The sequence below is a fragment of the Struthio camelus genome, chromosome 5 (assembly GCF_040807025.1).
Source record: "Struthio camelus isolate bStrCam1 chromosome 5, bStrCam1.hap1, whole genome shotgun sequence".
Lineage (NCBI taxonomy): Eukaryota > Metazoa > Chordata > Aves > Struthioniformes > Struthionidae > Struthio > Struthio camelus.
The window spans coordinates 45,903,437-45,919,584 of NC_090946.1; the positions used below are offsets into that span (position 1 = coordinate 45,903,437).

The 16,148-nt window shown below is 47.8% G+C and overlaps 1 long non-coding RNA gene across 2 annotated transcripts; it reads right to left on the reverse strand.

The window, feature by feature from the left end:
• Positions 1 to 4,935: 4,935 nt before the first annotated feature.
• LOC138067484 (uncharacterized) lies at positions 4,936 to 14,035 on the reverse strand. 2 transcript variants are annotated; one of them, XR_011141496.1, is made up of 3 exons: positions 13,234 to 14,035; positions 8,972 to 9,161; positions 4,936 to 8,449 (listed from the first exon to the last, which is right to left on the reverse strand). It is a non-coding gene; the product is annotated as an uncharacterized lncRNA (long non-coding RNA). The 2 variants fall into 2 exon arrangements; XR_011141495.1 differs by having other exon boundaries at positions 8,972 to 11,435.
• Between the last annotated feature and the right edge of the window lie 2,113 nt (positions 14,036 to 16,148).

Here is a 16,148-nt window from a genome sequence, read left to right on the forward strand (position 1 = left end):
AGGTGCACAGAGCAGCTTCTGAAGGACACAGAAGCACAACTTCATAGGGTCCGTCTCCCCCCCCCCCCCCCAGCCTGCCTTTGCAGCCGCAAGTGGGGTGGGGAATGTGGTGTTTGCAGTCCCACAAGGGGATGGAGGGGTTGAATTAAGATCCAGATACTAAATTACAATGGTAAAAACCACAAACCAACCACCCAGGAAACCTTCACAGGCTATTCTTGAGGGGAGAGTGGTTAGCAAGACTTAGAAGTAGCAAGAGTTTACGCTTCTTTTCTGACCTAGACTGAGCAAATAAGCTGTCTGCTGAGGAACCAGTGTGCCCTCCCATTGCATCATCCTTACACACACACACACACACACACACACACACACACGCACATGCACACACACACACACATAACCCATAGGAGCTACCCTGAAATGGGGCTGGCATCTCCTCCAGCCATGGCCCATTTCTAGTTAGTGTTATTTATACTTCTAAAGCAATTTGCTAAAAAAATTGCAACCTCCAGCTGATCTTTTCATAGAAAGGTTAAAATGAAGGTAGGAAAAAGCCCCATAAAACTATGAGACTGCTAGAAATTGCTAATCCAAAGGAAAACAGCCAGAACTGAAACAGGGCCTGTACGGTGAAGGTTTGCTAACCCTCTGAGAGCAGTGTTGAAATGTTGGCACAGAAGATATCTTAAGGCTGAGGAGCTAGGCAGTACAGCCTCAGACATGCAGGAAAAGAGCTAAATCCCTTAAAATCCAACCTCTAAGAGCAGAGCCAGCTCTGTGCGACTCCTAGGCTGTGTCCTGGCTGTACCACGAGAGGAGGCTGGAGAGGTGAGTACGTCTCCTGCAAGCATTGCCTTGGTGGGGCCCCCATAGCACAGGAGAGATCTGCAAAGGCTTGTTCTTGCTATAGTGCTATTCCTTAATCAGGTTCCTTGGTAACAGCCTGCTGACAAAGAGGCTTCAGGAAATAGCTTTTGGCTTGGTTTGGAAAAAAGTTTCTGCTGTCTGGATGTGACCTCTGAGCTGACTGCTTTTCTGCTGTGTTTTACCATCCAGCATCCAGAAGTGGCCCTGTCGGCTATAATTTCCTGTAGGCTACTGGGGGGTGGCAGGGGGGCTCTTTCCCCAGGTGTACCTTCCCCTGTCGCACTCCAGAGGCTTCTGGCTCTTACCAAGCAAACTCCCCGACACAGCCTCTCTGCACACCAAATCTGCACACCTATTGCCATCCTCTGGCAACGTCAGGACTCCTTAGGGCAACCTCAAGACCCACTCCCAGTGAAGAGGCCCAGTTCTCCTTCATCAGTCCTTTTACAGCAGGGGAACTCATCCGACTTGCCTGATTCACCCCAGGTAAATGGGAGCAGAGTCAGGGGCTGCGAGGGCTTTCTTTCAGGGTCAGCTCCACAGAGCTTGAGGCCAGAGCAACCAGCCACCAAACTGCTGGAAGAGAAGATCAGCTCCAAGACTGCCCAGACCTCTGCTCCCACAGCTTAGCAACTTGCAATTAGCCCAGCTTTCCATGGGCATTACTTTTCCAGGATTTGGAGAACCTTGGGCAAATAGCATAGGGCCCTTTCAGCAGTCTCAGTTCCACCTGGGTTAATGCTCTTCAGCGTCTGCACAGGTTAATGGCGGGAGCTCTCCGCTCTGCGCTCCATTCTGACCTCCCTCTCGCAGCCAGCGCTGGCCAAACTGGTCCCACTCTTGCTCTCCCCGCAGTACACTGCTATGCACCTCCGCCTTCCCTCTGCCATCAGCCAACATCGACGTAATACCGGCCTGCTCACAGCCAACTCCCCAGCTCCAGGGACAAGGGCGTCTCAGCCCTGAGCCTCAGACCCCACTGAAGCGTTCCCGTTCACACCCCCCTCCTTGACAGTGTCCGTGCACTTGTTCTCCTTTTTACTTCATAAAGCAGGTTTAGCCTATTTTCAGACATTAGTTTCTCCAGAAACTAATGCCAAAACCAAAAGTGCTTGGGTTTGACTTCAGAGATTGCAGCTTTCCAGTGCCTGCAGTCCTACACCACAGAGGCCTTTTGGAAGCGCTAGCCCAGAGGCGTTCAACTACTTTCCCTCATGTCTTTTACTGAGAAAAATACCCTTGAAAACATTCCACTGTGGAAAACTTTTCTCGTCACCAGTATCTCTGGGATTTTTTTGGGTGTCCTCTTAGGGCAAGATCTTCACCGGGGGCCTGCCCCACTTCTCAGAGTTGCTTTGCAACTGAAGCACACAAAACCAGTGAAGAAAGGGGGGGGAAGTGGCCGCTTGCACCACAGCGCAAGGGAGCTGCCTGCACTTCAAAGCTCCTGAGGCTCTTTGCAGACAGGAAGGGCTGCTCTGTGACGCTGGGGCGTGAGGCAAGCCAATGGCAAGGAAACAGCAAGGCCTATGGGATGTGAAAGCTGCGAGTGTGTCAAAGGCAGGACGGAAGTGTTATGGGGGCAGCCCTATTTTTAGCCACCTCTTGCAGAACTTTGCTAATGCTTGCTGTAGTGCAATAGCTGTTTCCCCTTTCCTTGATGTAAGCAGAGCTGACTGAGTGCGGGTCTGTTTTTATTTAGCTACTCACAGGACAGTATTGAGCGAAAGGTCCTTAAGGCCCCTTGGACTCAGAAACGCCCTTGATCGGAGAGTCCTAGGTGAGGAGAACAGAAAGCATCTGACCTTGCTTCCCTGTCTCCATTTCAGGACTGTGAGAGGTAGAAACCGAAGCTGAGGCTGCAGAGCATGACTCTTAGTCACATCCACAGGGGATTTTGCAATACAGTGGGTGCAGGGCACAGGGCAGGGAGCGTGCAAGCAAATCTGAAGCGCTTTGCTGGAGCATTTGATGGGGGTTCTGCGGCTGCAAGGCCTGAGATTCAGTGTGCAACCCTCACTTTCCTGCTCCACTGCAACCTGCTCAGCTGCTCTAGGCGTGTGGGAGGGCAGAAGAGTTTAAAACACGTCAGATTAGCGTGGAGCGTTGTGGAGAGCAATATGTTGCCATGGCTGTCCTGTACCTCGTTCCTTTTAACATTTGTCAGGATTAAATGACTCCCACGCCTTGCATAGGGAAACACATAGGGAGAGGCCACTCCTAAACCAGACTAGAGAGAATAGCAAGTAGCAATGCAGAGGAGCAGCGGTGGGGGGGAACTGAGTGTGAGATGCAGTGTAATTGTTCTGTACAGGGCTGTAAGCACCAAGACAAGATCCAGACTGACTCCAGCTACTGGGAGTGTGGATAATTCCTGGGATGTAGGTGACTTGCAGTATTCAGTTCAGATGCACAGATGCAGGCTGAGAAGGATGGTGGACAGGCCTATACAGTCAGAGCTTGCTGCTGCTCTGAGCAGACGTGCCCCCCCCCCCCCCCGCTTGATGTCAGAGAGGAATGAGATTGCAGTAGGGAAGGGAGAAAAGAGCACTAGGAACCAACATTGATGCAGTTCTGGGGCATTTCCAGAGCAAACTCTTTCCAAGGCTGGCAGCAGTAAGAAGAACCAATGGGATGAGAAAATGAAAATGATGCTCACGCTGTGTCTATAGAGCGTGATGTGACAGGGAGGCAACACGAAGCCCTGTCCCATACTTTAGTCTCTCTGCTGTAACTCCATCAAATACATACATTTACTAGCATTCCCAGAAGCCTACAGCTCCCTAGAGGCCCTCAGATACCTCCGCAAGGCACCCACATGCCCCTGCGGTGCTTTATATCTGATGCTTTATACTGTCCTTCATCCCAATATTGGATTCATTGATTAGCTACACAGCCAGCTCTATTTTGCTGGATTGATTTGCTGGATTAAGCTGGATTGATTAAAGCGGGGTTTGCAGTTCTTGTATGAGAGATGTAGAGGAGAAGTGCTTTGTACTATAATAATTACTAATTATTGGAAGGAAGTAGCGAGAGAAGCAGGTTATTAACAGAGTCATTCCTGTCCACGGGAATGTACTAGAAAGTCTCTTTGGCCTCTAGATGGCACCCCTATTATTCACTCATCAAAATGCTGAGAAGTAAAAAAACCCTTCCTTTTAAAAACTGGACTTAAAGGGCTTACAGTTGGGTAATTCAGACCAAAACCCTTCAGTCAAGCTTCCACTGAAAACAAACTGGGCTTGTTTTTTTCCCTCTTCTTGTTCAAAACGAGAAGTATGGATTTGCCTCCCTCTTGACACCATACTTGTCTGTAATGGACCAGGAATTATTACTTGGGAATTGATCCTGAAATTCCCAAAGCTGGATGAAAACCAAAGCAGAGATTTGGTAGTTCATGTAGGCCTGAAGCCTGCACAGGTTGGTTGGGTATGTGCTTCTCCTCACACGAGAGACAGCTCTCCTGGGGCAGAACCAGGGCCCCCTCAGCACTCGGCGTGCTCACGGGCTTTGCTGCTGTCCGTGACCTTCAGGGATACGGGGCTGTGAACTTCGAGAGAACCAAAGCCACACTGTGCCAAAGCTCTTTGTACAGTAAATTGCTTTTTTGTATTACTAAAAAATTGCAGCCACGCATTTAATGACTCCCATCTGTAGCAACTCTGTGTAATTCACTTTCCACTTTAAGGTTTTAATTGTTTTTTTCTTTTTTAAGCATGGGGACAAAAAAGGTCAGTTAGTTAAAGTCCCTAATGTTGATGGATGAATCCTCATGCTCTGTCTCTATTTTAAATGAGCTAAACCAGGCTTTTGAGGGAGAAGGGTCATAAATATTTCCTTGTGTGAGTGGAGATGCTAGGAGTAGGAATCATGGAAGCCTACTAAAGCTGGCTATTAGCAGAAAGTGTTAATAGACTGTCTTTCTAATTGACTTAAAAGGTACTTAGTTGACCCCATTGCTGTATTTCCTGAGAGCTCGTAGTCTTTACTTTCTCTATCCTTGCAACACCCTAGGACGTAAGTGCCATAGTCAAAGAGGGAATTGAGACACAGAGAGAACATGAATCAAATTTTACAGGTGCTTGGTATCTAGAGACAGGGTTTACACGTGCAACCTGACTGCAATCGAAAGGAGTCAGGGAGCAGGCCTCTTCTGAAATCCAGCTCGGCACTCTGCTGGCATCTCTAAGTGTCTCGATACCTGCAATACTTCTCCCTAGATGACAAGCGGGAAGCACGTGTAACAGCCCTGCATGAACAGAGTGCACAAAGAAGGCAGATGACATCCACAGGGGACAGAAATGTGGCATTTTTAATTCATAGTTTGGGAAACTGATAATAAGATAGAAGGAATGTTCTTAAGGTGCGTAATTTTGTCTTGATGGTGTCCTTTTCGAACGATTAGCCTTTAAGTGGACCATTCCACTGATGTCCCACATGTTTTGTCAAGGCAGCTCAGAACAGGGCTGAGTTAGTTGTTCTCCTCTGCCAGCAAGGCCGTGGGGATCAGGAATATACTTCTCAAAGTATGAGCAGTAGAGGTGTCATCAGAAGTGGAATATACTGTTCCTGGTGCCAGGAAGGAGCAGAAAGGAGAATACATGTATAAGAAAAGGGGGGGAGCAACTCTTAAAATAATGTTTTAGACTGTTTTTCGCTTTAATAAAACAGAACAAGATGCATAAGAAATTTATGGTCTGATCTGAATCCTACTGATGTTCGTGGAAAGCTCATCAGTGAGTATTGGCCCAGGTCCAAGAAAAGCAGGTTATTATTCCTTTAACTTCTATTTATCCATAGCTGTGCCCTACTGCAGGCACTCTTGTTAGATCTTGCCAGTAGGTTTAATAGGAGCCTCATCAGCAGTGGACCTGGATAAGAAATTGAGATCAGCTGCCTCTTCACTCTGAGCCAGTCTGCCCAGAACAGTGCTAGCAGTAAGACACCTTGACTGCATGAGAGGTAACTGTTGCCTTGACCAGAGCATCCTGGTTGGCTCTCCTAAAGTAAGACCCAACTAAGAGGTGTGTGACCTCTCTCCCTCTGTCTTATCTCGTCTGCTTTGCCAACTGGGCGATTTTAGCCACAGCAAAACCATAACAGCTCAATAAAATGGTTTCTGCATGAACAGTTTAGTGAAAATATCTATGTTTGGTTGTGGTCAAAAATGAAAATTAAAAATCCTTTGGGATATATAAGGAATGGACCAGAAAATTACCCTGTGTTGCTAGGACCAGAACAAAGCTAGGCACTTGGAAGCAATCTCTCCTCCAACCTGGGAGACTGGGGATGAGAGAAACCAGGTTCCAGTCTTGACTCTGCCAAGGGTTTCCGGGTGCTCTTTTTAATGAGTCACTGCTAAATCTGTGCACCTGCCATGAAAGAAGCCAATAAGAAAAGCTGACTTTTAGGGAGGACATATTGCTTTTAGGGATTTTTGTGCTTGAATCCTTCTACATTGGTACTGTCTTTGGTAAGTGTGTTTGAGTCTTGGCAAAGCCAAGAGGTTTGAGCCAGAAGTACTTGTGCTGCTTGTAAGGACACACCTTTGACATGGGCCAGGCTCCTGTCTGCTGTTTGGAGAGCAAGAGTGTTCATGGAAGGGGTGGTGTGAACAGTCAATGAGTTTGGGCTCAAGGCTTACCCTGAACCCTGAGTTATCAATATGTAAGTTTATCAGTACTTGGGACAATATGTAAGTTTATCAGTACTTGGGAATTCAGAATGAAGGTTATATCTAAAATAAGCCCAAACACATTAAAAGGTTGGAAATATGATTTTGGGATAACCCACCCCCTCTTCCTTTCCCTGTCCTGCCTCTCTGCTATGTAACTATGGCTGGGACATCACAGGGTGTGTGGGCCCAGCTTAGACTGAATTTGTTCCTGGAGACATGCTATGTTTTTGAGCCACATGTTATGTTTTTTGGCCATGGCTATGGCTGCTCCAGGTGAGCTGTGAGATGGGATTAGCCTCACACATCCCACCAGCTGGCTGACCTTCTGCAGTGCTGGTCTGCTGTACAAGGTGCAGAGTGGGAGCGTGTGATGGGAGAACACATAGGTTTCTGCTGAGGTATCAGAACAGGAGCTGCACCTTCAGTCTTGGGCTATGAACAACGACCACCTCTGGGGTCTCAGGAAGCTGAAAGCTGCTCCATATCCTCTTCGCATGAGGACAACCCCCCCCCCCACTTCTGTCTGCCTATGGCTGCAGGTTCCTTGTCACAGCCTGAACCAGCCCTCCCTGACATGTACGCATTGGATGGTGCTACACTGTGCTGCTGGGGAGTGAGGCCATCTGGGCCGGCATCTCTGGATGGGCTTCCTCAGCTTTCTTGTGCCCGTACTGCTGAATGCTGTCCCTATGAAACGGCTTCTTGCCAGCTGGAAATTCAGTGTGGCCCTGTATCTTCCGAAATTAAGATTTCATTAAACGGTTTGATAAATCTAGTTGTTACATAGCTTTGTTATAAGCTTCCCACTATCCGTCTCGAACACCTCATCTGAGCTGTTCCTCCCATGCTAATCTCCACAATCTGTGGCATTCACACAGCATCGACTGGAACGGTACCTCCCCTCTGCCACACCGTATTTGCCAGAACAGGCATAACGCAAGATATTCAGATTTGAAACAATCAGAGCAGGAAGCAGCAATAACTGGCCTGGAGGGAAGACAGGGAGTTGCCCGTAGACAATTTTTGAGAGGAGGTGCCCAATTTGTGATATCTGATCTCTTTCCATCTCCTTTAGCTCCGGTACAAAGGCAGAATGTAAATCTTGCAAGAACTCCCTTCATCCCCATTTCCCTAGCTCTGAGTGCTTGAGTTTAGATGTGCACCATCCTTTTTTAACTGCAGTGTTTAGTCTGCGGTGACACATGTGCTTTGACCTACGTGTGATCTCCAGAGCTGCACCTGGTTCAGACATAGCCCTGACACAATCACCGCTGATGCTACTTCTTCTGCAAATGGGAAGGGACAAGGTGGTGGACATTAATTTATTTTCTCCTCGGAGCACAGGAACCTGAAGGCTGGCTCTGCTGCCTTGCCACAGCTGATGCGCCCCTTGACTTGTACCCCACAATCTGCAGACTGCAAATAAACCAGGCCGTCCGGTCAGTACCTATACATTGTAGGGGTCAGAACAGGCCAAGGCAGGTCCTGGGCAAGCACTCTCACTGACAGCTTAGTCACCTGGTGCTCTCCACAGGGCCATGTAAACATTACCCACAGTTCCCTGTATCAGCCCATGCCACAGGGCTCGGCTGGAGCCCTGTCCTTCTGCACCCTGTGCCAAGGGTCACGAGCTGGGACCAATAGCCAGGTGCCAAACGCAGCCTGTAGCTTTGTGCAGCCAGCTTGCTAGAGGTCGTCACACGCCTCCTTAAGCAAACAGGGATCCACGCCAGTTGATAAATCATTTACGAGGAGAAGTCAGAAGCAAAGAACTAGATTAACCAGGTCACTGGGTGTCCTGAGGGAATGACGTGTCAGTGGAGCTGAAACAGCAGATCCCACAGTTGCAATCTGTTGCGTTCTTCTGTCCTGAGAGCAATTCATGGAAATCCCTGGAACTAGACACTAGAGATGGAAAAACCCATTAGCTCATCCAAGTCAGCTCACTAGTTAAAGCATTAAAAAGCAGTCATTCCCATTGTATGTTTTTTGGCAGACTTAAAATGTCTCAAGAGAGGGGATTTCCACCAGTTTCTTCTCAAGGGGAAACTATTCCACCTATCAGGAAGACTGCCTTGAGTGGTGCTATTTTGGTAAAACAGAAGTAACTCCAAAACCAGAAGGGGGAAAAGAAAAGGTTCTGAGGCAAAAATTTGGGAAGTCATGTTCTTCTGCGTTAACAGAAACATGCCATGCGTGGCACATCTCCAAACGGAAACTGTATGTACGTGTGTGTTTATTTATATCTATCTACCTAGGTGTGTGTATGTGTGTATACATGTGCGTCCCCCTCCTCGCTCCAAAGGGTGGTGTGACTTTGTGACTTCATTATAATCAATGTGTTTTATTGTGATCTCTTGCCTAGTTTACACTTATGTAATTCCACTGACATCAAGACCAAGAAAACGGCTTTAGGAGAGTACATACCCATGGGGAATGGGAGAGAGACATCAGCTGGGGTCGGTGCTCCCGTGCACGCCTGTGTGAGCGGAGACGAGTCGCTTTCACCTCTCTGGGCCTCAGTTCCCCTCAGCTGTGTAAGGGGGAGAATGGCCCACCCTCACCGCCGCAGGGGGCTCTGAGGCTAAAAACATTAACCCTTGAAAGCACTCGGGGCCTGCAATAGTGGGAAAGATGATGCAATGTGGAGCTGTGTCACAGAGGTTGTCAGCAGAGGCTATGGAGATTTTGGCAGCTAAGCTTTTCAGCACCTGGGAAGCACTACGGGATAGTGGGAAATAAATTAGCTGCGTGATGGCATTTAAATCCTTATCGTTTGTTTCAGAACGAATTCTGCATTTAGATGAATGGGCGTAGCACACAACGCTGCGCTAGAACCTGTAGAGATAGCGAGGATTACCCTCTGTTCCCATTTAGAAAGCTTCCAGCCAGCAAAAATTGCAGTGTTGGTGGCTTAGATCAGGGAGCAGAGATCTGTGGCTAGGGTAGGCACAATGGCAATACTAGCAGCTACAAACGGCGTGCTATCCAGGGCCCTGATTACTAGCGCAATGGGGTGTGGCTGTATGTCTCTTACAAGAAAAAGGTGTGATATTGCTTCGCATTTGCCCTGAATTTGTAACTCCTTCTCCATGAGCTGTGTTATTTGTCTCTCCGAATCTCACAGCTGACACAGCTGTCTTCCCCAGCTGGGATTCCTTAAATTTTGGTGCTGCGTTTTGCAGTCTTCTAAGGATATGGACTTTCATTCACCAATCAGTTAGGTTAAGGTCGCCCTCCTGAGCACCATGTGCGCTGCTGTGTCACTGCAGAATAGTTCATGAAGGCTGTGCTGAACATACCTAGCTTTGATCTCAGCCTTCTCCTTTACAGGGTTTTTACTTTGTACTCTTTTGCAAAACAAACAAACAAACAAACAAACAAACAAAAAACACTGAAGCATGAATAAGGTCTATAAAAGAATGACACGAACGGTGGAAAGGGATCTAACAGCAAGAGCATAGGTCAAATTCTGGGCCTTGACCAGGTCCCTTTAATTGCTGTCAGGAACTAGCCAGTTGACCTACTAAGCCCCTTGCCCCTTGCACTGTGGAAGGATAAAAGCAGGTAAAGCCCAGTAATATTTTAACCATGAGATTAACTCTCTGCCAGTTCAACAACAGGGGCTCTTCTGTTTCTTCGGCTGAAAGGTGCTGACTCGAGGCTCTTCCACACACCACCCAAATACTCTCCCGCCACCAGGCACAGCGCTGGCCAGCCCTGCCTGCCTCCACGTCCTGCAATCTCCTGGAGAGACTCCAGTTCAACCCTCAGTATGGAAAGGAAACTTGAACCCGAGAGACAACCACACAGAAAGCTGTTGTCATAACTCTCAAGATTTCATGCTACAACCCAGGTCACTGGCAGAATTTGGGCAGCCCTTCCTCCCTGAAGAAGGGTCAGAGGATGAGGAAAGAGCCATCTTCCTTTTAGATCCTTCAGACGCTTTGGCCTTTCCATTTCCCTATGGCTGTGAGGTCCCAGCGCTCCCCAGAACCGCACGCCCTGGTAGGAAGAGATGTAGGGAGGCTTTTGAACAGTCTAGATGCTCAGAGGTGTTCCCTTCCTCCTCCCAAGTACTTCTGAGACCCTGAGCTCGCGCACCTTGAAATGAGTGGCTGTTTTGCCGTTGCCTTCAACAGGAGCAGTAACAAGCCCTGCGAGACTGGTCCCTAGCCTGCAAAAATCAAGCAGATTCTTTCTGCAAACTTCATTGTGGTAAGGGCAACAAGTTTTGCATGCGGCAAGGCGTAAAGTAGCTAAACACAAGCTCAGTAAGAATGACGGTGATATGAAGCTTGTATTTAAAAGAGGAAAATACCAAATGGTTTAGGCAAAATGAAAGTTGTGTGAACAGATTTGTACAGGGAAATCCAAGCTCCTCTCCAGTACTGTGAACCTGATTGCAGCAGCATCCTGTCAGGGCCTGAGAACCAGACAGTCAGACGAGCCAGTGTCAGAAAGTGGAACTGACTAATCTGGCTAGTCTGCGATGAGTTGAAGATGAGTGAAATCGTGCCCCATGTAAACAGTGTCAAAAGCAAATGAAGGTGATAAAGAGGGTTTTTTTGTTGTTGTTTATTTTTTGTTTGTTGTTGGAGAGGACAACAATATTGGCGAGAATTTTAAATGGCAATGCAAAACCAAACAGCAGCAGCAAGCAGCACATGGCCCTGAATTTTCCGCTGTGATTAGAGACTATAGAGGCCTGATTTCCAATAAATGCTCAGCACTCAAAAATATCAGCCTCCCTTGAGAACTTGGGCCATGATCTTTACCTACTGACCGTGCACTTTGAGAGCCATTTCCTCTGGAGAAGCACACGTTTTCCTTCCATTGCCTCACAAAGCTATGTTTCCAATCTCAGTCTTTCCACCGGGCTATGTTTGTTCTGTATAGGGCAGAAATTAATCCAGGTTGAACAGAGACCAGAGGGGGTGGTGGGGAACCCTGTGCAGCACAGAGATAGTTAGCAGATCCTCACGGTGTGCTGGGACCAACCTACACCCTGTTACAGGTTGATGTGGTTGAGGAACACACGATCACTGATTTTCAGCTGCCTACCTATGTTCTGAGAGTGTCCTTTGGTTAGTTTCAGGCATAATAACATCATGATATTATAATAATAAATTATACTCTGATGACACCATCACATGGAGTAAGCCACAGAAATCTGATAGCACCCTGCAAACGTTGAGGTGAACATCACTGCTTCACAGGGTAAGTGGGCTGGTAGATGGAGTTGGCACGGCCTATACCGTCAACTCTGGGTGGGAGCGTGACCTACTGGGTTAAATTAGGTGGCTGGGAGCTTAATACCTCAGTTTTAGATCTACCTCGGTTGCTGTGGGTGAGTCACTAACCTATCTGTATTCGCTTCTTCCATCTGTGACATGGTGACAATAATATTTCCTTGCCCTGCGCAGGTAGGAAAGGGAGGATGTGCAAGAATGAATAAATGTTTACCAAGCACCTTGTGAAAAGTGTGCGCTTGTGTGCTGAACGCGGCTGCATTTAGGAGGAACTCACATTAACGCCCTGCACGTTGCTCCTGCCTCTCGGGATTGCACCACGCTGTGCGCGTGCTGTGAGGTGCAGTCATGTAAACACCCCTCTCCAAGTCAACAGTTTTAAATGAGAGTAAATGAGAAAATTCTTCAGAAGAGAAACGGAGAGAGAAGGCTTAATATGTTACCAGGCATTTCAATAAATTCCATCAAAGGAAAAGCAAAGTTGCTTTTAACAGAAGAATAAAGTAGACAAAGAAATGAGCTGTGACCAAATCTTTTTTAAAATGGCACCATGATCTTGGGTTTCACTTCCCAAATGGGAAACAGAACAGAGAAGTGAATCCCCTTGAAATAAAAGTGAAGTTAATAACGGGACGCCTCTAGCTGCTTGCCACATCCTGTGTATGCTGATCGTTCTGTTTATAGCTGGCGGGAGTCCTTCTAGACTCTTCTTTACCAAGTTAACTCTTTGCTAAGCCAAACGCAACACTAACTGCATTACCTAAACACTCGGGAAAAATCCTTCCTGCGTCTCCCTCCCAGAACCAGGGTCCTTTGGGTGCTGCTCTGCACTTTTGCCCTCCACCCTGCCCGTGTGCGCGCCGGCGCCGGGGCGCGCGCCGCTTCTCCCGCCGCCCCGCGCTCACATGCGCGCCCGCGCTCGCCGCTTCTTGCGTAACTGAGCGCTCACTGAGCACATTCGTACCAGCCCTTGCGCAATCGCACCCCTGCCCCACACAGGCTCTGTCAAGCGTCTAGGATGCTCACACGCAGCCACACGTATGTGTGTTAGCCACTCGTTGCATAAACCAGCTCTCGCTCATGCGCACGTACGCAATTTCTTAAGGCATCGCATGCACACAGAGACATGCGCGCTCTTCCTTGCACAGTCCCGGCCGTGCGCTCACAAGTGCACATGAACACATGCACACAGTAGCACCTATTTTTTGTATTTTCTGGTACTACAGGCAGTTGGGAAAACATGAATTTCACAAGTACAAGCTGGCCATAGCTGTATATAGCACTGATATGAGACAGATTTAAACCTTTCCATTCCATCGTCATTGCAACAGGCCTTCTGGCTGGGGCGAGCTTTGTGGCTGAGGGTTCAGTTGCTTCAGAAAATGCAGCTTTAACTAGCATAGTCTTTGACCTGCACAACTATTTCTATTGGCTTACCTATTTTGAATGTTCAGCTTTTGGTGCGTTGCTGGCTCTTTTTGCTGCTCCTCATCATTCTGCTCCTACCGTTGGCACCCTCCCTGCAGTAACAGACTTGCTCTTCTGAGCACTTTCACCAAAGATGGTTCAGCTGTCCACCACCCCCATCTGTTCCTCAGTGGCTTTTCACCATTTCAGTGGCACTAAACAACTCCACCCTGCATCCTGTCGCTGTACTGGGGGGAGGGAGGGTGAACCTACTGCAAACTTCGGTAACAATTACTGAGTGCAGCTTCTCAGCTAAAAGGTCTAGATGTACATGAACTGCAGGGCAGCGGATTTTGGAATCAGAAGCCCTTTTTTTTTTTAATATGGCTAACAGTACTAACTCAGTAGGACTGAAGATAGAAATTGCCCATTCACACACAAGCTACAGCAAGAAACAAAGCAGCACAGGTTGTGCATTACTCTAGGGTGGTACAAAGCTTTAGCTGGAAGGATGCTTTTATGAAGATATTCTATTTCCAGATAATTTCAGTCCTCTCTGCTGGGCTGGCAGGAAGAATGATCATGGCAGAGACAAAGACACCAGTTACTGCAGTAATTATGTTGTGCGGATACTTGTCCACTGTGAAATCACTGTACCATTGGCTGAACTTTCATTTCACACAGGACACCAGGTAGCCATTGAAGGGCAAGAGTTTCCTGTTGCTAGGAGTTATTACTGGAACTGCTCTCCAGCTGGGCTGTACACACTCAGGAGAACCGAAAGGGAAAAGCTCATCTGTTTCTCTTTGTGACCTTACAGAAGGTGCTCCCAGACTTTTGATTTCATTCTAGATACTTGCCAAGTAACTCCTTCCCGGCAAAGCTGCGAGCTGGGATTTTGACATTTCCCAAGTGGTGCTAGACGGCCAACGTTCTCTCCTTTCCAGGAGAGCTAATCCCAAGCATTTGAGAGTCAGGTTACAAAATATTGTCAGTCACCTAAAAAAGATCATAAGATTTGTTTTAAAAAGCAATAATGTTGGATTCTGTAGGTTTGCCTTTTGACTGTTTTTCGTCTCTGGGATCACACTCGAAAGTTTTCAAGTTTTTTTCTGCAGTGGCTGGCAGGAAAAACATATTTTTCTTTATTGAAAACTGTGATTCTTTTACAATCACATTATCTGTGGAACAAAGTCTTAAAGAAAAAAAGTAGTAACATCTAAGTGTGGTGGCCTTCCTCCTCTTCTCACACCACCAGTAGCCAGTAATCAGTATCTCACATTTGTGCAATGCATCTCACCCCGTTATACAAAGCAAAGGATTTGTACAGAGCAAGTGCCCTGCTGTTGACCTCTAAGACAGCCTGGGCTTGGTAACATCCAAGAAACCGTACTGTGGAGCTGGGCATCAGAGAGTCCTCTGCCCAGCTAATGCTATACTGCATGGCAACCCAGACACCAGGCCTAATGTTTCTCCTTTTGTGAGGAGTATGATTAGATCTTCTTTGATGCCAATTAACTGGGGCCTCGCTCTTGTTTCTCAGCCGAAAGTCTTCCTCTCCAGCAACACAGCACCCTGTGCAGCACTGGGGGGTGCAGAAGGGCAAGAAAGCATCAGTCTCTCAGCTGCTTTTGAAAAGGTCCAGCATATTCAACTTGTAGGATCTTATAAAATGTCAGGCCAGCACACTTTCTTTTCCCACCTGCCACTTAGTACCCCTGTGACCTTGTGCTTCCTTTTGAGCAGATCACAGGTATACTCACTCTCTTATCGGCCCTCCTGAGTGAGCGCTCAGTTACTCCTTCAGCTCACTGGACTTATTTTATCCTGTAGCTCTAGGTATTAGTGTTACCTGGCAGCAACACGGAGTAGAGAAAACATGCCTCCCCCAAATGATATCCTAGAGTAGAGAAATCCTGTTTAAAACCTTTGACAGGCAGGCATTGTCCAGCAAACTCTCTCCCCATCCTGCTCCCTCCACGGAGCGTGTGGTAGAGCTCCCAAGGCTCGGAAACAGCCGCACCTAGCTGAGCAGCATTTCACCCTCTCCGGTTTCTCTGAAATGCTTACTATATACAGGAAAATTTGGAAACCCTGGAGCTACCGCTCCGCTTCCAGCCAGGCTCCCTTCCCAGATGGAGAAGCTGGATGCATTCCTTTGCTCATGGTCACCTCTCCGTGTTTAGTCTCCACACTTCAGCCTCTGAATTTGTATGGTTCTTTACTGACTTCATAAAAATATACGAAGGCCTGGTAGCATTTAGGTCATACTAGTAAATTATTTACTCCCTCCACTTCTGTTTCTTACTGCACGGTTCTTCGTGTTACCACACCCTGCCAGGCGCTGCATTTGCCTCTCCGCAGTGCAGTTCCCACTCTGATGGCCGGACACCGGCATGTGAAGCAGGCTGGAAGCTCACAGCCTGGGCTTCACCAGCTGGTGCCCAGGGCTGGACGTCGCCTGCAGGGCAGCTACATCCGGCCGCTCCAGAAATGGGTCTCAGCAATCCAGCCCAAGCAGGTATACTGTTATGGGCGGATTGACACGCAGAGCCAGGTTCGGGCCGGGTACAAGCTTATCAGCAGTTCAAATCCAGTGCGGAACAGTATTGCGAGGCGCGCTGGTGGCAAAGCATAAACCTTCCTTGCAACTATTTTTAAAAGCCCCTTTGCATCCTTATCTTCCACTTGTATGGCACAAACAAAACGCAAGCATCAGCCGGTTGTTATTAAAGGGAATCATTATTTTGTAGCCCTCTGCTTCCCTGTTGCAAATGAAATAACATTATACTTCCCTCTCCCTTCATATGAAAGGCTCCCCTACCCAGCTCTGCCTTTGATCCTGTTTCTATTCTTCCGTGCTGCCCTTGCTGGACTTTTGATGTGACTCAGCATGGCCTTTCTTATGATGTTTCTTTAGGTCCTGCTGCTGTGACCTTTCCAAG